Source organism: Eretmochelys imbricata, chromosome 3 (genome assembly GCF_965152235.1).
Source record: "Eretmochelys imbricata isolate rEreImb1 chromosome 3, rEreImb1.hap1, whole genome shotgun sequence".
NCBI classification, from domain to species: Eukaryota; Metazoa; Chordata; order Testudines; family Cheloniidae; genus Eretmochelys; species Eretmochelys imbricata.
The window spans coordinates 113155119-113181167 of record NC_135574.1 but is presented as its reverse complement, the minus strand read 5'-3'; the positions used below and the strand labels follow the sequence as shown (position 1 = coordinate 113181167).

The 26049-nt window shown below is 41.4% G+C and overlaps 1 protein-coding gene across 2 annotated transcripts in view; it reads right to left on the bottom strand.

Annotated features, from left to right (window-relative positions):
* Positions 1-24849, bottom strand: part of TAB2 (TGF-beta activated kinase 1 (MAP3K7) binding protein 2) — a 142821-nt gene extending 117972 nt beyond the window's left edge. The window contains exons 1-2 of one of the 2 annotated variants that reach the window (XM_077813183.1): positions 24643-24849; positions 14372-14450 (exon numbers count right to left, since the gene is read on the bottom strand). The gene's annotated coding sequence lies outside the window, so the exon portion shown is untranslated. The remainder of the gene's footprint in view (positions 1-14371; positions 14451-24642) is intronic. The other variant, XM_077813184.1, reaches the window with a different exon arrangement.
* Positions 24850-26049: the final 1200 nt, after the last annotated feature.

The following is a 26049-nucleotide window of genomic DNA, read 5'->3' as shown; positions in this document are numbered from 1 at the left end:
GCAGGTCATCTAGTCCAACTCCCTGCTCAAAGCAGGACCAACACCAATTAAATCATTCCAGCCAGGGCTTTGTCAAGCCGGGCCTTAAAAACCTCTAAGGATGGAGATTACACACACACACACACACAGACACAGCCCCCCCACAGGTAACCCATTCCAGTGCTTCACCACCCTACTAGGTAAATAGTGTTTCCTAATATCCAACCTAGAGCTCCCCGCTGCAACTTGAGACCATTGTTCCTTGTTCTGTCATCCTCCACCACTGAGAACATCCAAGCTTCATCCTCTTTGGAACCCCACTTCAAGTAGTTGTAGGCTGCTATCAAATCCTCCCTCACTCTTCTCTTCTCCAGACTAAACAAGCCCAGTTCCCTCAGCCTCTCCTTGTAAGTCATGTGTCCCAGTCCCCTGATCATTTTTGTTGCCCTCCACTGGACTCTCTCTAATTTATCCATATCCTTTCTGTAGTTGGGAGCCCAAAACTGGATGCTATACTCCAGATGTGGCTTCACCAGTGCCTCGATCTGCTGGCAATGATCCTACTAATACAGCCCAATATGCCATTGGCCTTCTTGGGAACTAGGGCACACTACTGACTCTCATCCAGCTTCTCATCCACTGTAATCCCCAGGTGCTTTTCTGCAGAACTGCTGCTTAACCAGTCTGTCCCCACCCTGTAGCAGTGCATGGGATTCTTCCTTCCTAGGTGCAGGACTCTGCACTTCTTGTTGAAGATCAGATTTCTTTTGTGCCAACCCTCCAATTTGTCTAGGTCACTCTGGACCCTATCTCTACCCTCTGTCATATTTCTATTTCTTCCCCCAGGTTAGTGTCAACTGCAAACTTGCTGAGGGTGCCATCTAGCTCATCATCCAGATCATTAATAAAGATGTTGAACAAAACCAGCCCCAGGACCAATTCCTGGGGCACTCCTCTTGATACCGGCTGCCAACTAGACATCGAACCGTTGATCACCACTCATTGAGCCTGAGAATCTAGCCAGCTTTCTATCTACCTTATAGTCAATTCATCCAATCCATACTACTTTAACTTGCCAGCAAGAATACTGTGGGAGACCGTATCAAAAGCTTTGCTAAAGTCAAGATATATCATGTCCACTACTTTCCCCATATCCAGAGCCAGTTATCTCATCACAGAAGGCAACCAGGTTGGTCAGGCATGACTTGCCCTTGGTGAATCCATGTTGTCTGTTCCTGATCATCTTCCTCTCCTCCAAGTGCTTCAAAATGGTTTGTTTTAAACCTATTGTCTATTATGCTTTTGTTTTAAACCTACTGCCTATTAATTTCATTTTGTGAACCACTAATAATTTTTTGTTGCCCTTTTCTGTACTTTTTCCAATTCTAATACATCTTTTTGGGGATTTTTTTATTTGGGGTATGGAAAGGCTTCTGCATGAGGAGAGATTAGTAAGACTGGGACTTTTCAGCTTGGAAAAGAGATGACTCGGGGGGATATGATAGAGGTCTATAAAATCATGACTGGTGTGGAGAAAGTAAATAAGGAGTTGTTGTTTACTCCTTCTCATAACACAAAAACTAGGGACCACCAAATGAAATAGGCAGCAGGTTTAAAAACAAACAAAAGGAAGTATTTCTTCACACAATGCACAGTCAACCTGTGGAACTCTTTGCCAGAGGATGTTGTGAAAACCAAGACTGTAACGGGGTTCAAAAAAGAACTAGATACATTCAATGGCTATTAGCCAGGATGGGCAGGAATGATGTTCCTAGCTTCTATTTGCCAGAAGCTGGGAATGAGCGACAGGGAATGGATCACTCGGTCATTACCTGTTCTGTTCATTCCCCCAGGGGCACCAGGTATTAGCCACTGTCGGAAGACAGGATACTGGGCTAGATAGCCCTTTGGTCTGACCCAGTATGACCGTTCTTATGAGATGGGGCCTAAGATCAGATCAAGCCTCAATCTTACTATGTTAAGGCCTTTCTTACATTATGGAATATTACAAAAAATTCCGACCAGTTCAGGTGAAATGGGAGTGCTAATGGCTTCCAGTGTTTTCACTAACACAATAGGTTTAGTCCTTCAAAAGATAGAAAATATTCTAGCATTACTAACATGGAGATTCTGTACAATTAGTTTAACAAATTATGCCTTTTCAGCAGGACATTAGAGAGACAAGGGTGAGGAAATATCTTTTACTGGACCAGCTTCCATTAGAGAGAGAGAGAGAGAGAGAAACAGACAGACAGACTGCTTCAAGACACAGGGATTTCTTCAGATCTTGGAAAGGAACTCCCACCATCATAGCAAAATGCAAGGAGTAACATTGTTTAGCATAAGTAGTTAGCACACGTTTTAAAGGACTGTTCATAGTAGAGAGGTCCATTAACACCTCTGCAGCCATAGGACAGAAAAGGAGGTTAGTGGGTTTCAGATTGTTGTAATAAGCCATAAATCCAGTGTGTCTGTTCGCACCATGATTTTTGCTGTCTAGCAGAGTAATACTAGTCTTTTGAAAGTGCTGTGCAAGTTTCCTTTGACAATGAGGGCTGATAGGTCAGATATAGTGTGTCTCTCACCAACAGAAGTTGGTCCAATAAAAGATATTACCTCGCCCACATTGTCTCTCTAATATCCTGGGACTGACACAGCTACAACTATACTGCATTTTCAGTATGATGGCAGCCACAAGCATTTCGCTCAGAAAGGACAAATGTTATTTTATAAAATTATTTTCAGTATATCTCACGTGATGAGAAATTGTTATGTGAACTCAGACTGTACCAATGAGCCATATGGACACAGTTTCTCTCTCTTTATAAAAAAAGACAGCTACAGATTAAATAGCATTTTGCTAACTACAAATAAAACTGCCAAGTTGTCACTGCTTAATTTTATTCTGAGCAAATATTTAAGTAATCATGTTTATGCTGCTTCCAAAAGCAGAAGGTGAGAAAATCACCACTCAGCCTAAGCACATCAAGGTATGGTTTCTCAAAACCACCACAGAAATGTTAAACAATTTTTCCCCAGGTATACCTTGAGTTTCACACTTCCTAATGAATAAATTTAAACACTCTCCTAGGCCCTTCCAAGGGCACAGGTTTAGTTGATTTTTCAAGTACCTTTCAACAATTCTCAGTCTTCTTACATCATTTGCGTAAAACTTGACATTGCCTAAAATACTTAATTTATGAGAAGACAAAACAGACATTAAGTTCAACAGCTGAAACCTTCAGTGGCTCCCAAGACTTTACAACTTAGACTGCTTGTCAGGAAACTGAATGAGTCTGCTATCATATATCAATCTGCTGAAGAGAACAGAAAACAGATTCTGAACATTCATATCCTTCCACTATCCTATATTAATCTTAAAAAGAGTTGAGAACATGAAGTACTTCAAGTTTCGAATGAACATAAGGCTCATTAACATTAATTTAGCCCATGTATACTGCACGAAGGCACTATGAACACATTCTCAAACAGTTCTACTAATGCACCTCAATCCTGACCTGAAACAACCCCGCAATTCCAATTCTGGGACTCCCTTGAACTGAGCATGCCAAATGAACTGAACGGTGAGGTTATTTAGTAATGTATACAAATCGCAAAGCCTTAAATTTGGCACAGAATTGCAGTAATGGCACATTTACTCGGGTCCACATTTTGTTATTTAGTCAGCTATGAAAATATTGCAAAATTCCCATTTCAATCACAAATGCACTTGCACAATTATATTTGCCCAAAATCTGCAGCAATTTGAAGCTGATTATAATAATATATTCTGATTCAGTTTCAAAGCATAAATAAGAAAGAGCTGCTGTGTAAGTGACATGGTCATGACAATGTAAAGGGATCATTTTCTTTTTCTGTTACAGGTATCAGAAAAGGAGAACAAGTAAAAAGGAGGCAGAAAGAAAAGAAAGTGACACTAGCAGTGATTCTTTTCCTCTAGTGTTATTCAACCTACCTAAACCACTGTCAACTACTTCCATCTAACAGAATGAAATTAATGATGGAGACAAAGTTCTTGAAAGTTCTGTAGAAAATGGGCAGTATGCACCATGTAGTCCCCGCCTACGAACTGGGTTCAGAGGAGAAACTCAAAGGGCAAAGCCAACATAGAAGCCAAAGACTTGTCCCCAGAAGCAGCTGACAGCGGATGCTGCAGCACACCCTCACACCTTCCTAGCCTCTGGCAATGTCAGATTCCAACTTCCGAAAGTTTATGACATTCTTTCCTCAGTTCTGATTAGCATTTTGCTTCACCCTCTCTCCCACATTGCCCCTCACAACCCCTTCAAAGCTCACCTTTCTGCTTATCTCCATTTTTCCCTTCCTCCTTTTCCCTTTTTTCCATCTCCTTTGTCTTTTCCCCATAGCATCCCCAAGTCCCTTCTCACTATTGTCAAGCCAACTCTTTGAAAATCAGTCCCTCAACAATTATGATTAGATAAATAAATAGGAGTCGGTTTGCCTTCTGCTTCCCCCCCCACCCCTACCACCAAGAGATGTCACGTTTTCAAGATCTTCTCTTGAACAGTAAGGGGTAGAAACTAAGTGAAAACTGAAATTCTCAAGTAATCTAGGAACTATGGTTTTAAGAAAAATACTAAATATGACATGTCTTGTGATGAAATTACTAGAGTTGGCAACACTGCTCTCTGACAGGGTAATAAGCCTTGTGAATAGGGAGAAAGCAGTAGATGTGGTAGGTCTCAACTTTCATAAGACTTTTGATACAGTCTCACATGACCTCATAAAAAAAACAAGGGAAATATAGCCTAGATTAACATATTATAAGATGGATACACAACTCGTTGGAAAACTGTACTCAGAGTAGTTATCAAAGATTCAGAGTCAAGCTGGAAGGACATATCCAGTTGGGTCCTGTAGAGATCCTTCCTGGGTCCAGTTCTAGTTAATAACTTCATAAGGGATTTGGATACTGGCATAGAGAGTAGACTTAAAGTCTGCAGATAATACCCAGCTGGGAGGGGCTGCAAGTGCTTAGAGGACAGGATTAGAATTCAAAATGAGCTTGGCAAATTGAAGTGGTCTGAAATAAACATAGTAGGATGAAATTCAAGAAGGACAAATGCAAACCTCTACACTTACAATGGAATAATCAATTGCACAAATACAAAAATGGGAAATGACTACCTAGGAAGAGGTACTGCAGAAGAAGATCTGATGGTTATAGTGAATCACAAACTAAATATGAGTTAATAATGTAATACTGTTGGGGGAAAAAAAGCAAACAACATTCTGGGATGCATTAGTATGAGTGTTGTAAGCAAGAATTAATTCTTCCACTCTACTCAGCACTGATAAGGCCTCAACTCCAGTAGCACGTGTACAGTTCCGGGCAGCACACTTTGGGAAAGATGTGGAAAAACTGGGGAGCAAATTCAGAGGAGAGCAACAAAAATTAAAGATCTATAAAACATGACCTAGAAGGAAAGATTGAAAAAGTGGGTTTGTTTAGTCTGAGGAAGTGAAGACTGATGGGGGACACCAGTGGTGTTTAACCTGTGTCCCTAAAAGGCAACTGTATTGAGCAAAAAATTTCAATTCTATTATGAATTGAAAATGTGTTCCCTGAACGATGTCCTATAATTTTTAAGCTGAGTTGTTTGAATCAGCCCTGTGGCTACAGGCTAGAGGTGGGGCACTGCCCCCCACCGCTGCCCTTATAGTCCCCATTCACCCAAGGTGAATGAGAAACGCTCCAAGCAGAGGCAGTCCCTTCCCTGCTGCAGCTGCCCAAGAGCTGCCACTGCAGGCTACTTTCTGCATTTCAAGTAAGAGAGGAGAGCAGGACTGCTCCATCGTCTACTTCCCTGCCAACCTGTGGATATAGCAAAGAATGGCTCTCCTTTTCAACGCAGCTATCCAGGGCTGCCCGGGCTGGGGGAGAAGAACTGTAGAAGAGAAGTGGAGAAGTAAGCACTAAACTACAGCTGCCTCATTTTCTTCCCCAGACCGAGATCAGGTTAAAACAGCTTGGGGGCTGCTCTAACTTGTCCCCAAGAGACCATATATCAGGTAAAAGCCAGTCTGTACTAACTGACAGTTATGCGACCGAAGTCTGTAGGAGTATGGAGAGGTGTGATCCCTGACTGTGATAGTGTGCTAACAAAAGCTCCTAGTGTAGCTGGTTTCACTTCCAGGACTGGTTTTACCACACTAATACAAAGTGTAGCTTTGCTGGTATAGCTGCATTCGTCCCAGGATGGCCGTGCCTACACTAGTACAGTGTTCCTAGCATAGAGATAGCAGGAGCACAGCAACCTCTCTCTACTTACTCCCTAACATACCCTCTGCACCAGAGGCTGTGGAAAGGGAAGTGTAGAAGCCAACTACGCTGGCTCTACACCTACTGGGGACTCACCCAAGCCAGGGGAATCATCAACAGAAGACTTATGGGTAGTTTCAGGAAAGAGAATTTGCCCCAAAATATTTATTATGCTACAGGCTGGATTATTCCCGGCAAACTGTCTGATCTGTGGGCAGTCAAAAAGCTTACTGAAGCTGGTCAATATTGTGACCAGTGCTTAGAATGGACCACCACTGACAATGGCACATTCAGGGCACACTGCAAGAAAAAGGGCAGACAACCCAAAAACTGGTGGTTTATTCTATAATTAGATTCACCAAACTAGTAACAAATGAGCTTCTGTAGCACCACACTGGTTAACAAGAAGCTAAAATACAGTCCCCTTTAGGTATTCCAGCTCCTGGAAAAAGACAAATACACTTCGTAATTATTCTTATCGATACAAAGCGAATGGGTTGGAGATTGCTAGGCTAATTAATATTCTTTAATATCCACACAAGTGAATTGTCCTGATTACAATTGCAATGCCTCTTATTAAGTTGTTATGGGTCATACACAGGTTAGTTGGTTTGCCATGTCACAAACATAACCACCTTCCATTCAGGCTAAATGCCTCCTTGTTTATCAACAGCTGAAACAATGGAAACTACTGCCCCAATACGTCAGCAGAGCCAGACAGGAGAAGGAGTTGAGCCATGCAGTCTGAGGGGGTCTCCTCTGGGGTCTGAATGCACACACAAACAGGGTGGGAATAATTGAGTGGAGGTCTGAGAGAGTCAGAACTCAGAAGGAGACAGAAGGCAGCAGGAAAACCAAGAGACAGCAAGAAAAACAGTAGTAACATGGTCTTGAGAGAAAGCCAATAGAGCTTTTTGGAAAAAGGCTTGGAATAGTGAGCAAAGAAACTGCCACCTCTTTGATTTCTACTATGTTCAGGAAAACAGACTGTACACTTTTTGTAAGCAAACAGGATTGCAAAGAGCTACCTAACTCATCGGTTTCTCCCCCTGCAGGAAACGAGACACTGAATTTTGGCTCACTGAGCAAGCTAAGAAAGGGTAAAATTGTGGCCATTTGTGTTTTGAAATATGTTCTGCCTTCAGGATGAAACAGGTGAACATCACTGATTTACAATGGAAACTGTTTGGGGCAGCAACATTTTCTTATATATGGTTTATAATGCCTAGCACACTGTGGCCTCTAGGTGCTATTGCAAAATTAATAATTGATTTAGGGAACAGGAGGTCTAAAGAAAATAAAGATGCTGCATCACATGGCGGTGAGACAGAGGGAACAGGCAGTTAGACAGTTAAAAAAAGGATTAGAAGTTAACACAAGGGAAGCAAAACAGATTAAAAAAATGAGAGAAAAAATAGACAACAAAGATTGGGTAAGATGGAAAAGCTAAGCGTGATCCTGCGTTCTCTCACTGTGCTAAGAATGTATGAAGGGTTTGAACTTCTGCCCAGGATGACCATAAGAAAGCTACTGCCAAGACCAGCAGCACATTGCACGGGCAGCAAATCTGTCCAATGCTGCTATACCTTGCCAGCCTATCAACTTTCCTTTTCTCTAGCACTCTGTATTAGGTTACTCTAAAGCAGAAACCTTTCAGACAGGAACTGCTTCTTGGTCTAAATTCTCTAGTGCAGAAAGCCTGATGTGCCTGTTGCTCTAGTTCTTCCCTGAGGACCATCTCTGCCCTCACTAGCCACAGTTGCAGCTCCTTCTCCGCTATGGATTCCTTAGCTCCTTTCAAACGGACACAATTGGAAGGGAGCAGCTCTTCTTGAGGTTCAAAGCGCACTCCTCACGCACAAGATAGTTCCTTCCTAGGCTCTGGGCCTCCCACTCCTTCCTCAACCCCGGCAGTTACCTAACTCTCAAGTTTCCCTCTCAGTCCAAGAGGTGGCAGCTGGGTAAGGATAGTTGCCCACACCACCATCCACCAATCAAAGAGTTGCCATGGCAGGCTAGTCTAAGCATTTGTACACCTACGCACATGGGACTGGTTATGGGAGAATGATTTAGTGTGAGAACACGAAAAAGAGTATGTGGGAGACAGAAAAAAAGAAAAACAAAGCAAAGAAAACAGAAATAAAGTTGATAGAAAATCCCAGAGGAGCCAGAGACACATACGGATAGGTCTACACTGCAATAAAATTTAAAAAAAAAAAAAAAAAACTTGAGGCATTGAGTCTCAGAGCCAGGGTCAACTGACTCAGGCTTAAAGAGTTTGGGCTGCAGGGTTAAAAATTACAGTGTAGATGTTCCAGCTCAGATTGGAACCAGGGCTTTGAGACCCCAGCATCTTGCAGGGTTTCAGAGCCCAGGCTCCAGCCTGAGAGTCTACTCTGCAATTTTTAGCCCTGCAACCCAAGCCTGTGTCAAGAGACATGGGCCAACCAGGGCCGTGCAGCAGATCTTTTATTGCAGTGTAGTTGTACTCGCAGTGACTTAGCCTAGAGCAGACTAGCGTGCTGTAGATTTACACTCTGGCTTGGTACACACACAGATCACGTCTATACTACAGGCGCACTATATCAGCATAACTATGCTGCTGTAACCCTGGAGTGTAGATGAAGGTGTTTCTCCCATCACTATAGAAACTCCTCCTCCCCGAGAAACAGCAGCTAGGTTGACGAAAACATTCTTCCATTGACATAGCTGCACCTACATCAAAGGTTAGGTCAGCACAGCATCCACATTCAGGGCTATGGATTTTTATTTTTAGAAAACAACCCTGAGGACTATGGCTATGTTAATTTAAGTTTTCAGTGTAGACCAGGCCCCATTCTCTCTGGGGTTGTCTACATGGAGACAAGGTAGGACTTGAGACAGGAAAGATTCTAAGCAAGAGCACAGGCGATGCTATAGTGTGCCACCACTGGGAACAGAGATGCAAAGAGTCTTGTTTCCGTATCACATAAATCCTGAGTGTAGTCCTATGTCTTTATATATAGAAGTACACACAGGTATTTTCCCAACTCACAAATGGGATTATCTTTAACACAGAAATTAGCTCCATTGAGGGGTAAATAGCTTCAAAAATACTATCAGTTCTGAGGTGTTTATGTAACACTATACGGATTTGGGAACTACAGCCATTCTAGTTACACTGGAAGTACTAGGATAAATAGCCAAAAAAGGGAAAAACCTGAAATGTTTCCCTCGAGAAGCTTTAGAATCTCCTGCCCTCTTTTAAAAATACCGAAGGATGGGAGTCCCAATTCTCATCCCCCCAAAAACTGAAAGGAAAACCAGAATTTAAAACCAGAATTAGGATGAGACTACACTCATTTTTGCCAGTGACTTAAAACAGAATCTGAGCCATAAGACAAGAAGTTCAACTGAACCATTCAGCCCCAATCAAATTTTGTTATAAATACTTGAGCTCAAAATTGAGCTAAGATTTTCATGGAAGGCACTCGTCTTTATTCCTCTCAACACCTGCCACATGAGAACATATTCTTCTGTTAAAAAGGATCAGAAAGTGGTATTTCAGAAGATACCATTTACAAGCAAGAAAATATAAGGCAAGTAAATAAGAAGCTGGCAGCATTATCTCCCGCAAATCTAAACAAACTCGTTTCTCTTAGCGATTGGCTGAACAAGAAGTAGGACTGAGTGGACTTGTAGGTGCTAAAGTTTTACATTGTTTTGTTATGGAGTGCAGTTATGTAACAAAAACAAATCTACATTTGTACTTTACCTTTAAAGAGATTGCACTACAGTACTTGTATCAGGGGAACTGAAAAATACTATTTCTTGTGTCTGTAAAAATGACAGTGCAAATATTTGTAATCAAAAGTAATATAAAGTGAGCACTGTATACTTTGTATTCTGTGTTGTAACTGAATCAATATATTGGAAAATGTAGAAAAACATCCAAAAATATTAATAAATTTCAACTGGTATGCTATTGTTTAACAGTGCAATTAAAACTTCGATTAATCACAATTAATTTTTTTTAATCACGTGAGTTATTGCGATTAATCGACAGCCCTAATAACTAACCATGTCAAAGTTTAAATTGTCATAACTAGATTCTAGAGAGTTAATACCCTATTGTGATAATTGTGAGCAGTTCACATCTCTTGCAGCTATTGTTCCATGTTGTTTAAAACCCCTGAAAGACAATTATGCTTCAATTTATACTCTTCCCATTTGGAAGGATCTCTCTGCAACATGGGTTAAAAATGTAATTTTAAATGCAACTTTTGATTCTAGAGCATGATTTTGTGGTAAGGGGTGGATTCTACAGTCATGTAATCATGGAACACATGTGGCCCTGTCACCTAACCTTTTCAACAAAACCTCTCTCAAGTAATAACTTCTCCCCTTCTTTTTGGTAAGAAAAACCCCAACACACACACTTCAGAATAATGAGACTGTTAAACCACCTCCCCCCCAACCCCCCAAAAAACCCCCACCACTACACCTTCAGGAATTTTATGTTTTCTAAATAATTAAGTCTGATGCATAGATATCAAGGTAATAGGCATCTGTGAAATACCTCAAAATAGACACGGTGATTAATATCTGTAAAATAATTTGAAGTTTCCAACGATTTTCATCAAAGTACAATTAACAATTGTGAAATTCTAGCTATTTGCTACTCTCTCTAGTTTATACAAAAAACTTTTAAATTTTTTCCCCCTAGTCATAGCTATGGCAAGGCACCAAATGTTTTCAGGAAGCTAAAAATACAAAGCTAAAAACTTCATTTTTATGATCAAATATGGGGCAGTTCTCAACAATTTCATGAGAGACAAGTAAAGTTGGAGGGCTGGATATTTTCTTTTCACAACTGAAACACAGATATAGGATACTACCATGTAACAAAGCCAAAACATCCTCAGTTAACAAAATCTGCCCAACTTTTAGAAGAGCAGAGGACCAATTTTATGCAGATAAAGTGGCACAGGATTATACTTAACCTCATATTTGAGAAGGACTCAAATTTTCACCCATTCCAATTTTGTAATGCTTTCCCTGCAAAAATACTAAAATGTGGATTATGGGCCGGGCTAATTTAAAAATGTAGATGTGGACTTTTTCCACAGAAACTGGCAAGAACAAAGGTATGAATAAAACTTTGTGCTTATGTTATAATTTCATGATAAGAGAAGATTTTCTTCTCTTTTCTGGAACAAAAGGATAAAAGGAAAAAGTTTATCATTTCTTCTAATACAAAGCCTTTTGATAAATTAGGTAGAGATAAGGGGATCAAGCATAAAGCCCTATTTATGATAAAATCCTCAATATAAGCAAGCATACAATCCTTAAATTCAAAAGGCACAATTAAAGCTACAATGCTATACTTCTACCAAACTAAAAAAAAAAGTGAACTAGTCAGAAATGATAGAAAAAATTCAGAAAGATTAGCGTGTTGGGAAATATAAAAGTTTACATATCATATTGTTAAAACTGCTGACTTCAAAGAGCATTTTACCACAGTCATTAGCATGACAACCTAAAGTAATATCTTGCCTTGATCACAAACAGGGAGCATCACTGGGGACCCCAAGACAGAAAACTGAAATATTGTTTTGCCATTTCTTTGGGATTCCCAACAGACTTCAAACCAGAAAACTAGTTTTACAATAACTCATGCTAGCATACTCCTTCTGTCTACTTTTCTGGCTAAATAACTGTTTCAGTGTGAGAACTGTATTTTGTGGAGAAATGTTGCAGATTTCAGGATACTCATTTGTGTTGGCAAGCACTTTCTGCTCATTGCTGGTCAGTGGAAAACACATTCTGCAGAGTTGCCATTGGATCTGCATTGAAGAAAACACAAGCTACAGTTTGTATTGGTCTGCTGGCCAGTTTCAACAGGAAGGAAGCTTGCAGCCCTCATCAACTCTGCTCGTACCATTATGTGTTAGTTTGACTTCCAGATACTGAAGGTTATAGGGAATTTCCTTGAAACTAAAAGTCAAGGTAAAAATTTAAGTATAATCTTGTTACAATTGTAGTGCACCAATTACTCTGCCAGGAAACAGCTGAAGTCAAATTTTAGAATCCAGATAAGGCTTGATTAACCTTAAACATATCCACGACAGAGTGTGCCTTTCTAAAAGGTATTTATACATATTTAGACACCTGCATTAGGTATGTGTCTGACAAAAATCCACTTAATACCTGCTAACCTGAAGTCCAAACCTACTAGCCAGGATGGATACCTGTGCTGCCATGATCCTAAGGCAATAAACAGAGACAATCCCTATCCAGCGATTTAAAGGACAATAGTTGTACACTTCGTAATCTATATTTAGTTTTAACAAGTTAATCAACTGTATACTTCATATTTTTTCAAAATTAAACTCATATAGCTGATCGAATAGCACTATTTTTATTCATTGAATTTCACCAGTATCTTGTAATTAACTCTCAAATATTATGGTATTTTTTCATGCTTTGTGTGTATAAAAAGATCTTCTACACTTTCCACAGTATGCATCCGATGAAGTGAGCTGTAGCTCACGAAAGCTTATGCTCAAATAAATTGGTTAGTCTCTAAGGTGCCACAAGTACTCCTTTTCTTTTTTCTCAAATATTATGTAACCAGCTGAAAAGCTGGTTGAATACTGTAAAAAGCATTTCAATACTAATGACATTGAAGTATCTTTGCAAACACTCTTCACCTAGTCCCACTTATTACACCTCTTGCTTTAACTGTCTTCTCTTTTCCCTAAAAAAAAGTATTTCTATTTACAAACTGTACTTCTATTTTCTAACTCATCCTACAAATCTTTCCTTCTCTCTTATTCCAGTCTACTCATTTCCCAATGTCCTGGAATTTGCTATGTCCTTCTAAGCAAGCTGGAGACCTATGGTGAAATCCTAGCCGCACTGAAGTAAATTGCAAAACCCCCATTGATTTCAGTGGGGCCAGGATTTTACTCTGAAATGGAAGGTGGGGCACCAACATTCAGGAATAATGCCTTACGAAAAGCCAACCATCCTCCCTGTTGCTGGGAAAGAGAAGAACGCTGGGATCCTACAGGATACAGTCCCTGAACCCTGTATGTGAAACACACACTGATACATTTGAAATGCCCTAGCCATCTCCAGTCCCTAAAGATTGCACTATTTCCATCCTTAACTACAGTGTGACCTGGCTGCTACTGGGTCTTGTATCATTCTTTATTACTTTACTCTCCTTCAACTTTCTGGCTGATGCCAGAGGAGTGTCCTCTCACCTAGCCTCTTCTCTCAGTGAACAGCTTCTGTGTCTACCCCTTGTACCGTTTAAAAATCTGTGTAAATCAATAGCAGCACAAAACTGTTATCAGCTTAAGTGTCACCACAGGTTAGTGCTCTCAATAGCAGCTTTGAAACTGACTGATTTTGTTCATATCACACTGTTGTAGTTTGGCAAAGCAAATTGGAGCAGAGGCACCTTATTAGACTTCTGCAAACTTAGGAGACAGCACAACTTTGGTTCACACTTGGTAGGTTATCTTTGTAACCAGAAAGGAATAGAAACTTTATTTTACATGAAACCTTATATTCTGCAGAAGTTGATGGCAGACAACTGGAAAAGCTTCCTATTCAGCCTAAGTGAAGAGATTTTTCAAGCCATATATCAGATACAGTCATGTGCCTGACAAGAGCATCTATTTACTAATCTGCTGAATATCTCTGCAGCAGGCATTGAGTTACAGGAACCTGCTTAAAAAGCCAGAAAAAAGTTAGTGTCCATAAATGAAACCTTATTTTTTTTTGCGCTGACCCAATGCTTCTGTTTCTAAGACAGCCTGCAGCTCAGACCTCTATTTCAAAGATCACTTCATGAAAAACTGCTTCAACAATAGTTAACAGATTCCTAAGTAGCAGCAACAAATTGAAAAAAAATCAAGAGGGCCCTAATATTTACAATATTTTAATTAAATGTGTGACAAAAATATTGCTTTTTTCCTTTACAATATTTCTGTCATTTTCAAAGGTCAATGAATAAGCCAGAAGGCAGTTTAGCTCATGTTCCAGAACTCCTCTGAACAGTAGTTAAAGTAGATAAAAGCAGGAGGCGAAGCTCACCAGTTTTGGTGGTCTTGGTGACAGGTCTCAAAGTAATGTTGTGATGTGGCACTGCATCATCTTGTGGTGATGTGCTGCACTATGGGAAAGGGAAAAAGAAATGTAGCTGAAAGGAGTTCAGACAAAGGGCCAACCAAGCAAGACAAACTGCGTGCAATTGAGCGTGTACGCACCCTGCTGTGAAGGGAGAGGCACATATCTGATACTCCACACATCAATTCTTATAAATGCTATAATTTCAATTTGACAGGGATCGAAAACAGAAATTGCTACAAAAAAACAAACAAATGGAGGGTCTGTGCACCCTTCCCCTCCATTTTTTAAAAAGATATAATTGGCTGCATTTTAGAAAATGTTACGATAGTTCAAAAGAGACATTTTATGAACACAAAGAAGTTAAGTTATCTAGTATTTGTCTGTAAGTTTTCAGAGGCAAGTTAGAGGCTAATAAAGAAACCAAAGAAACCAAAAAAGCAGGCTCAGGGCAAGTTATTTTCCCATCCTAGCAATAGAAATACTGGAGACTGTGCATTTCTCCCTAACTCTCTGCCACACACAACCATGTACTCCTCACATTTATACCGAGTATTTTTATTGTAATATTTTAGCACCAAGCTACAATAATTTTAAAATGTATTATTTAATGTCTACTAAGTTTTCTGTAAGTCATCTTCCTTTTATTACTCCACTGTTTTCCCTACCTCCTCTTCTGGTTTGTTTTTTTGAGTTGGATTTCCCTAAAATTCACTCCTCCATTATCATTTGGCCCCTCCAAGATAGTTTTAATCCTATATCCTTGTTCCCATGTAAACCTACATTCTTTTACCTCACCTAAATTTACTTAACCCCACATCCACTTCTCTACAGGACATCAAAGGGAGAGGGAGATAATAGACTTTTACAGGAATCCTGGAATATTGCCTCTCTGGAATGTGGAGAGAGGAAGGGAACTGCTGAAGGATTTGGTGTCTGCTCTTCTATCCTCTCCTCCTCTTGGACCTGTTAATCGAAAGAACTTTTGTAGAAGAGACAGATAAGGACTTTGTCTCTGATCAGTTGATGCTGCTGTTCCTCCTACTGGGAAGAAGGCTTGAAGGACCAGAAATTTCCCAGCCAGGCAATAGCAATTCCTCTTGTTCACAATTCAGATTCCTCTGCTTGGCAAGTCCTCACCTCACCAGCCACTAAGAAAGGGGAACCCTGAGAGAAATGCACTCCCTCAAGCCTGAGAAATGAAGACAAAGTCTGCTGTTTATAAAGAAGAAGGAACTGTGTTCCACCACACTTCCTCCCTCCCCCACTGACTTCAAGCCCTGCCTCTAAGATAACAGTACAGTTTAACCAGATTTAAAATTTGCTGGTCAGTCAAGTTCTTAATTCAACCCAGGGCTTCTCAGTGACAAGTCATAGGAGAGCGGCTCAAGATTCACCACCTTTTGGTCAACCTTAATTTCTATTCCAAAGCCCTATCTACACATGAAACCACATGAAGTGCAACCAGACTCCAACATGGCTATGTCATAGTTAACATTGCTCAGCATGATTACATGGCAGCAGTGTGTCAAGACACTGCTGAAAACTGTTACCAGCCAGCCAGCTGCATTACAGCTACCAATGCTATTAACAGTGTTGTGAACAGGAATTAGTAATGCTTTTTTGTAAAAATTCCCTGGGTAGATATGGCTTAAGGTCACTGGAGAACTAATGATATTTAGTCATTACAACAGCTGAAAGCTTAGTAGCTAAGTAGTGTGACTGTTTAAAATCCACTTTTTATTTTAAAGTCTATTTACCCTCAACACCCAATAAATACTTTGGATAAAGGATGACGATGTTATTCAACAAGACTGTAAGCCTTTTTGGGGCAGAGACTTATTTACTATATGTTTGTATAGTGCCTAGCACAATGGGGCTCCATCCTAGTCAAGGCCTCTGGCTGATTGCAAAATGTTATACAAAATAATTTCCACAATGTCATTTAGCATGAAAGCTCAAAATAAAACAGACTATTAGGATTGGAAGGGACCTCACAAGATCATCTAGTCCAACCCCCTGATCAAAGCAGGACCAATCCCCAACTAAATCATCCCAGTCAGGGCTTTGTCAAGCCTGACCTTGTAAACTTCTAAGCAAGGAGATTCCACCACCTCCCTTGGTAACCCATTCCAGTGCTTCACCACCCTCTTAGTGAAAAAGTTTTTCCTAACATCCAACCTAAACCAATACATCTTCAGAGACCCACAAGCTCTTCCCTTGTTTTACCGAAGGCCAAACTCAATATCCCTTAAACTTCTAAAGTAAAACAAAAGTAGAACAAATATGTGGGAAGAGACAAGCACCAAAATACTAATTTGAGACATCTTCATAAGACAATGTTGAAAACAACTGTTTCACACAGACAATTTTTCAAAAATACCTCTTACTACCATCCTGTCAACTTAATCTAGCAATGAAGTTAAAAACTGATTCAGATACAGAAGCCTCATCTACACTCGGAGTTCCATCAGTGCCAATACTGGTGGGGGATTCACTGAGATTCCTCATGGAGGTATAGCCTAAGGCAGACTACGGGCTGGGCTTGAAAAAATAATCCATTTGCCCAGTTCAGGAAAGTTAAAAGTTGGAGCAGGTGAAAGAACTGAATGAGGCCAGCGAACAAAGCCTTTGCCACTCCTAGCTTCCTCCCCCTACGGGAAGAGAGCAAGCATGGGAGTAGGGCTGCATAGGGGCTACTATTGCTCCTTTAAAAGGAAGGAAGAGCATGAAAGAACATTCCAGGGGCCAGTCCCATTTGTTTAAGATGGGAGTAGGAGAGCAGAACGGTTGGAACCACTGCTCTTTCATCAGAAAGAGGAAATCAAAGTCCATTACTGTTTTAACTGGTAAGTAAGAGGGGGAAGAACCAGGAATGAGGAGAGAGAGATGTGTATGAACTGGATGAAGGTGCATAACGGTATAGAGATGTGAATGTGAGGAGAGAGGTGCAACAGAGGAAGAGACAGAGGAGACAGATTAGAATTGTGAGACAAAGAACACACAAAGTTTGGGGAGAGAATACGGAATACAATACAGAAAAGAAGGAACACAAGAGAAAAGGAAAAATGAGGTAACACTATATACTCAAAATATTACATAACCTATAGTAGGAGAGTGTGTGGAATGAAGCCAGAAAAAAGTATAAGAAGAGCACAAGAGGCAGGGAGTTACTTTTAAAAAAAAGGTTATTAAACAGATTTTTGATTGACAAATGCTACAGTTACATATAATGCACAAGTGCCTTATTCCTTTGCATTGCCTGAGCATTTTTGTTTGTTTTTCCAGTGGAAGTGGCAATGCACTTTTTTCACGTGGACCAACAGACTTGGCCGTTGAGCTAGTGTTAGGGAAATTTTTCAAACCCTGGTCTTGTGACCCTGTAGAAAGCTTTTTTAAACAAACAAATAAGTAAGTAAAAAACAACTTTCAGGAAAACAAGAGTCACTCATCAGGCTGAGCATATTAACTAGTCACAGCTCATGAAGCAGCAGATTGATAACAAAACTTCTTTAAAAATATTTACTCTGATCAGAAAAAGTGTGGTATTTCCTTCTGAATTATTCTTCTGATGAGACCGCTCTTCCTAATAATTAGAGGCTGCAGCTTGTGTTTAAGCTGTTAGTTCCTACAGGGTGTAGTTTTCATATCCCATTCAATTTTTGTTGAAGTTGTTAAAAAAAAGTTGACAAAGGTAAAATATACCTTTTTAAGGACATACCAGGAGACTGGGTAAGTCAGCTAAATAATTACAAACTATGCAATGGGAGATTTATAGACCAGACTCTTACAAAAAAAGCATTCACCACTGGAACCTGCCAACGTGTAGGACAGGGAAGACTGACAGAGGGGTAAGTGTTGGTTCACTATACCAAGCCATAAACTGCACACACCAATAGCAAATGCATTTTTTGACTCTCTGCTTCAGAGCTGCTCTCTCAGGTCTGTTCCTTGTATGATTGAGCAGATAGCCCATGTACATTTTTTTTCTTGACCCTGAGACTAGATTTATACTACACAACTCTCTTTCCTTTCTTCATCAACAAATACAGAGTGATAATGGTGAAAGCATTTTCCCCAGCAGGGAGCAACATCCACTAAGAGTAGATACTTTGATACTTGCTGAGGCAAACTTGGTAGTGTCTGCCAACAAGTTCTTGCCCATTGCTTTCTCCTATTACTTACATTTACAGATAATTTTGTTAAAAATGTTTCTTTCATGATTCATTGAAGTATACAAAAGTTCCAATTTTGCCCATTATTTGAAAGTATGCAAACTGATAATTCATTTGAGATTTAGTAAAGTGGCGAGTTAAAGCTTATAGTAGACCCTGGAGTTGAAATCAAGCTGCTAACCCAAGTTAAAAGCCAAGGTTCTATGTCTTCACTGCTATTTTAACTTGAGTTGAAAACATCTTTTCTGCAGTGAAAACACACCATACCTTAAGTGTTAGATTAGCAGACCAAATATTTTGGGCAAGAGTAACAGTGGAACTGGCCTGTATCTTCAGGAAATTTTCTCATTACAAAACTGCTTTCTTTCTTTTCTGGTTTAAATTACAACAACAACAAAAAACTCTACTACAAACACTTTTTAAATGATTTGGGATGGATCCATCTCCGCCCCATTACTAACCCATGGGAACAGGAGACAGAAAAGGTATGTAAATGAATGTCAACTACTGTGCCCAATTTCATATATGAAAATTTCCACTACACTACTTAAAACTGTGCAAGTGGTGTAACATGAGCACTGGAGGTTCAGAGACCACAGTTTGGTCACCTCCATATCTCATGTTTGGTTACTTATAGGATTTATCTTGTATCAATTGCTGCTCTATTTCAACTTACTATACATAAAGAATTGGCAATGGCTAGTGACCCATTTCTTAGATTAGAGAATTATTTAGGAATTGGTATACAAATTTATAACAATGATTCCAAGGACTGGTTTGGAACAGTCATCTGTGAAAGACTGCTCTCAAAAACAGCAGTGTAGATAAGTGATAAGTATTTTTACACACCAACAAAGAAATCTCTAATGTCTGCATCCTCACTTATCAGCTTTGCACTACTATTGAAATATTTCACAAATAATACAAGGATGTTGGGAAAGTACACATAAATCAGCTCTTAGACAAGTGCCCCAAAATGCCTGCAGTGCTAAGCTTTTCAGCATTTACAGTCATTTACTGAAAAACTTGTTTTCTGTAAAATAGATCTGCAAATAGATCAATATATTCTAAGACTGAACTAAATGAGAAAGCTGAGATTGAATTCTAAGCTTACATAAGTTTATTTCTTTGTTATTTCTATTTTTAAAATACTTGGGTAGGCACTAATATTTTGAGTGATGGAGGCCATACAAGTATCTAAGCCGATAGGTATAGAAACTAGTTTGATAATTCTTGTAGTTTTCTTTTTGTAAACAAAAGCAAATTGAGCAATACAGTAACTGATTATATTTAACAGATTTTTAGAGCTCTAACTTTACTCTGCCAGTTTGATACACAACTTTCTTTGAAGTATTTTATATTAATTTCTACTCCTAAATCAAAGCTCTTATACATTAGCTACTAAGCACAGCAGAAATGCTGTCCATTCTGAAACATTAATTTTCCTGAAGTTAGACAAGTGAAAAATTAAATTCCACACATGTTGCTACTAGGATTTGAGCAAGTTTTAAACTGCTCATTAAAGAAAGTGAAATTTGATCTTCATCTATGCTCTAAATATAAAGGAGATGCACATTTTCCATACTGCTAAAAAAACTGATAATGCACAATATTTTTCTAAAAATGAAGTTGTTTTTGCTCTGTCACCGAAATGTACTATAAGTGTCTAACTAAAATAAACTACTGAGCACATTATACTGGAGTGCTTGCTCTGCCAGCAAGATGAAGTGTATAATATGGTTGCTTCCCATCTCAATTTCTAAAATTTTCTAAAAAGACAAAATCTCTTAAGATGAGTTTACTGTTCTTTGACTAGAAACACATTTCATTCAACAGTGGACACACGAAGTTCCAGAAATACCACAAGACCATAAACACACTGCATGGTCAGGTTTCACCAAATCAATCGTGTTAAGTAATGTAGCCCTAGTTGACTACAATGTGGTATAACAGAATAAGTGACACCCAGAGCTGACCATAACATATGCTTAGAAAGAATGGTTAGTGACCATTTGTATACTTGCTTGCGTATTTTCTGCACTGCAATTAGAGTTCACTGACTCAGCTGAATATAGTTAAAGACGTCTCCTAATTCTACTAAAAGCATTCAAGAAAGGCAGACCTACAAATACCATTAGCCCAAGACAAGATTGACATTTTTCATGGTTTGGTTTCTTCTCTTCACCCTCCCAAGAAAGATCAAACCTAAGTACTATTTTAATGAAATAGGGCTGTTTAGGTTGGACATTAGGAAAACTTCCTGTCAGGACGGTTAAGCACCGGAATAAATTGCCTAGGAAGGTTGTAGAATCTTCATCATTGGAGATTTTTAAGAGCAGGTTAGACACCACCTGTCAGGGATGGTCTTCTAGAGAATACTTAGTTCAGCCATGAGTGCAGGGGACTGAACTAGATGACCTCTCAAGATTCCTTCCAGTCCTACAATTCTAAATATCATCTTAATGCCACCAATCAGAATCAATACTCAAAAACCAACATCAGGTGGAGAATTGGATGGCTTACTCCCTATGCCACAGGGTATTTAAAAAGCAGCATTTAGGAATATAACATCTAATCAGGACTGGTTTACCAACTATGACCCAAGAGGCTTTTTAGGATCTGTCCTGTCAAGTCTCTAAATCGGAAGTTTAAGAGTAGCAGCCGTGTTAGTCTGTATCCGCAAAAAGAACAGGAGTACTTGCGGCACCTTAGAGACTAGCAAATTTATTTGAGCATAAGCTTTCGTGAGCTACAGCTCACTTTATCGGATGGATGAAGTGAGCTGTAGCTCACGAAAGCGTATGCTCAAATAAATTTGCTAGTCTCTAAGGTGCCGCAAGTACTCCTGTTCTTTTTAAATAGGAAGTGTACACTTTTAAACGAAAGATAATTCCAACACACAACTGAAAAGAAAAATCTTGTGAAAACAGTATATGCCACTGGAATCAGCTTAACTTTCATTTTGATCACTTTATTATTTTAACTTTAAGTATAAAACTTTTTTAAAACACCTACAAGTTCTGAATCATTGGAATTTTTGTTCTATTTCCTGTAAAAACACCAACAGCACTCAATATTCTGTTTGTACTAGCTCAAGAACAAAAAAAAGCACTGTGATCTCTCAGTCTTAAGGTTATACTTATCTCAGAAGCTCTAGATCATACCTGACAGACTTATTTCTTCCAATGTTTCCAACCATAAATGCTCATAGTACCAGAGAGGAATTTTCAACAGGGTAAAAAGCAACCTTGTTTTGCAATTTGAATACTTATATTCTCATACACAAGTAGTTTGCCAAAAGCTTTTAAAACTTATTAGCATATAAAATATAAAGATTAGCCAAGAATAATCTGTTGAATAAATGACAAATTTAACTCAATGGGTCTTGAAAAATGTACTAGTCATCTACTAAGCTGGAAAGGAATAGGGTGCTGGGATTCCTACCAGGGTGCTGTCTCTCGACCCGGTTCAGAAACTATCTTTTATATCAACCTCCAGATTGTAGATGTAGTAAATTTCAAATCCCCTTGCCCTCCTTCTGACTTATCTGGCTGCTGGAAAGGAAGAACATTATTCTCTTCATATTCCCCTAGCTCCACCCTAGTGTCTTTAAAAACCGGTGTGAGGAATGTTTCTGCTACACTGCCCCTTCCTCCACCCTCTTCATTGGTATGACAAAAGAAAAGGAGTACTTGTGGCACCTTAGAGACTAGTACTCCTTTTCTTTTTATGGATACAGACTAACACGGCTGCTACTCTGAAATTGGTATGACAGAGAATGTTTCTCTTCTGCTCTAGCATGACCCAAGCTTCTGGCTGCTATGAGATGAAGGGGGCTCTTTTGTTTTGGGTCATCCCTACAGCTTCAGTGCCTGCTTCTTTTACTATTCTAGATCTCCCATGAAGTAGCAGCATGAAATTGGCCCAATTCTTGTCAGTTTTCACTGCTGCTATTCAGAACCCTATGCCTAACAGAGAAAATGGACAAGAAGCAGTTCAGTTTTCATTCTGTTGTAGTTTAGGACCCCACAGACTTGAGATGACAGTACTGGGTAGTTTAACCTCTTCATTGGTTGTTATCAAAAGTAACAACTCTTTAAATTAATGGAAATTGATGACATAGGTCTAATCTTTCAAGTGTAGTGTGTCAAGGGAAGCATTACATTTTCCAACAGCACACAAGAGACTGGATTTGTCAAGCCCCAGAATCAAAGCATTCTACAGGTGATCCAGATAAAAAATAAATGCATTTAAATATACTTGCTCCTCCAATAAATTACTATTTTTGACCTTGTCTACACTGGCGATTAACACTTATTTCAGCAAATGGTGGCCAATGATTAGTGCACACTGGTTCCAGATTGCTGAAAATATAGTCAATTCCCAGTATAGGTGAGGCTTAAGTTTAGTTTATACAGAATCCAAAAGCATGATGTAGCACACTCTAATACAGTGATTCTGTATTTATTAATTCAATACCAAATATATCCCCAAACTGAATTTGCTAAAAACTGTGTACAGTATATTCTTTTCAAAGCCAAAGTTTGGAAATGACAACATTATTTTATCTAGTCTATCAAAAGAACGGCCATACTGGGTCAGACCAAAGGTCCATCTAGCCCAGTATCCTGTCTTCCCACAGTGGCCAATGCTAGGTTCTCCAGAGGAAATGAACAGAACAGCTAACCATCAAGTGATCCATCCCCTGTCACCCATTCACAGCTTCTGGCAACCCTCAAGCCACCACCCATTTTGTCTAAGATGGTTAAAATAGGCATTTGACACCTTAAGTGTGTTCTACAGAACAAAGCCAGGACTTCTAGTAGTAATATTAGAGTACTGCCTAGTGACGTTCATCACGTCTTAGGTGCTGTAAAAATGCATGAGATGGTCCCTGCCCAAGGAGTGTAAAATCTGAATACGATTCACTGTTTAGAATTCAGAGTAGCAGCCATGTTAGTCTGTATTCCCAAAAAGAAAAGGAGTACTTGTGGCACTTTAGAGACTAAAATTTATTTGAGCATGAGCATAAGCTTTCGTGAGCTACAGCTCACTTCATTGTATGCAAGTGAACTGTAGCTCAGGAAAGCTTATGCTCAAATAAATTGGTTAGTCTCTAAGGTGCCACAAGTACTCCTGTTCTTTTTACTGTTTAGAATGTTACTAAATGCCTTTCAATGAATGAAGCTCCATATTAGATACCTCTCGATAATGTATTTGGATCCTATAACAGGGCAAAAGATAAACTGTCTCAAGCAACCCTGTCAGAAACCCCTCTTATTAGAAAGATTTCATGAATTTCTTCTTCACAATTGAACTAACTTTAAAACTGGAAACTAACCTCCCACATATACTACATATGGAAAATACAACCAAATCCTGCAAAGACAATGTAGACAGCACACACACAAATCACACCTCTGACACTCTGGACACAAACCCAAACAGCACAATATCTCAGCAAACAGACACCTGTCAGCTATTTGGCATCAACCTCTCCCCCAACACCAAAACAAGCGCTTTTGAACGCTAATCCGTTTCCTTCTTTGGTTGGAGGCAGCAATTTCTACAGCTAGATGCAGGACGGGGTCTCCCTCATGCCCCGCATCTCGTTGCGGGGCACACCGGCAGAGCCACACTCACACCCCCTTCGCACTCCGATGCGGGACAGGGGCAGGGGCACCCCCCTCCCCCACGGACCCAATCCCTTCCACTTCAAGGAAGGCAGCAGAGACGTGCCAAGGGAAATAGTTTCCATCCCGTCCCGGCTTCCCCGCCGGGCGACAGCCCCCTGGCCGGCGGAGCGGCCGCTCCGTGCCCCTGTCTCGCACACTGCGCTGGGGGCTGCTCCCTCCACCGACAGCCCCCTCCCCCGTGTAGAGGCCTCAGCTTCCCTGGCCGCTGATGGCTGGCCGGGGAGCCGGGCCAGGGGCTGGCCCGGGAGGAGCCCCAACCCCACTCAGGCCTGCGGGCCGAGCTGCCCCCCGGGAGGGGAGCAGCCGCCAGGCCTGCCTCGGCGGGGTCTGCCTTACCCTCCTCCTCCTCCTCCTCCTCCTCCCCCACCTCAGCAGCCGCCGCCGCCGCCTCCCGGCAGGGGGGACACCTCAGAGCCGCGCCGCCGCTGCTGCGCCGCCGCTGGGAAGGGGAGGGGGGGGGAGGTCCAAGCTGCCGCCGCCGCGGGCGGGAGAAGCGGGAGGCTCGGGGTGGGCGGGTGTCTGCGGGCGCCGCTCCCGTCCTCAGCTGGAACCGCTCCGGCTCCGCGTCGCTCCCGTCCCCCCCCCTCGCTGCGCTCCCAAATCAAAATAGTGTCACACAATATGGCGGCCGCCAAACACCGCGAGAGCTGCCCCGAGTGCTAACGGGAGCGGTGGGGGCGGGGCAGCGGCGCCTGGCCGCTCGGGCGAAAGAGCGCGGCGGCTCGTGCGGCGCTGGGAATAGCCTGGGTGTGAAAGAGCCCGCGGGGGGCGGGGCCCCTCCCCACGGCCCCTCCCTCACAGGAGGTAGCTCCTGGGGCTGCCAAGTGCCCCAGAGGGGAGCGCTTGGGAGACGAGGGCCCCCCCCAGCCGACACCCCCCCCAAGGGCCCGGGGCGCAGCTACAGCCACGGCGCTCCTGCTCTCGGAGCGGTGTAAGGACAAACCAGCGAGGCGCGGTGGACCCCGGCACCCCTCCCCCGGCGCTAGCTCCGAGCGCCGCCCCGCCGCCCCCGGACCCAGAGCGACTCGCCCCGGGGTGGCCGGGGCTGCCTCAGGGTCGGGCTGGCACACGCGGGCAGCGCTCGGAGCGTCTCAGCCCCCCTGTGGCCGGCTGACCCCCAGCCGGTTTCCAGTGAGAAAGGGCAGCCCAGCGCTGTCAAATGTTGTCCAACATGCGAACTTCACGCAGTTATGCAAGTGATTTCCCCTTCCGCTTCTCTCCACCTTTTCCAGCCCTCATCCTCTCGTGCCTGCCCCGTGCTTTCCCCTTTCGCGGTGCGGGGCACATCGGCAGGGCCACGCTCACACCCCCTTCGCACTCTGTGCTTCTCCCACTTCGCTTGGGCTCTTGGCCTGGTCCCTCTTTACCAGGTGCAGTAGCCACCACCGCTGTCTCCTCCTGAAGTCGGCTTAGGGAGCAGAGAGAGAGGTGCTAAGGGCACTTGACTGCCCGAATCCAGGCACCCCTGCAAGAGGAATTGCAGTTTCTGTGTACAGTCCTGGTGCATACCTGGGACTTAGTAGCCCTACAGGGAGAGGGAGCGAGAGAGAGAGGACCAAGGAAATTTGAATGGAAAGAGAACGGTAGATAAATGAAAAGGGGTGCGGAGGGGGAGAAGACGACACCCGCCCAATTTCCCCAACACCCCCCCCCCAGTTTTTTTAACTAGTTACATGCAGTGTTGCCAGTTTAGTGATTGTTTGGAAATTTGAATTGAAATTGAAACATTAATACACACTTTAAAAGCATATACAGTGTATGATAAAATACATGT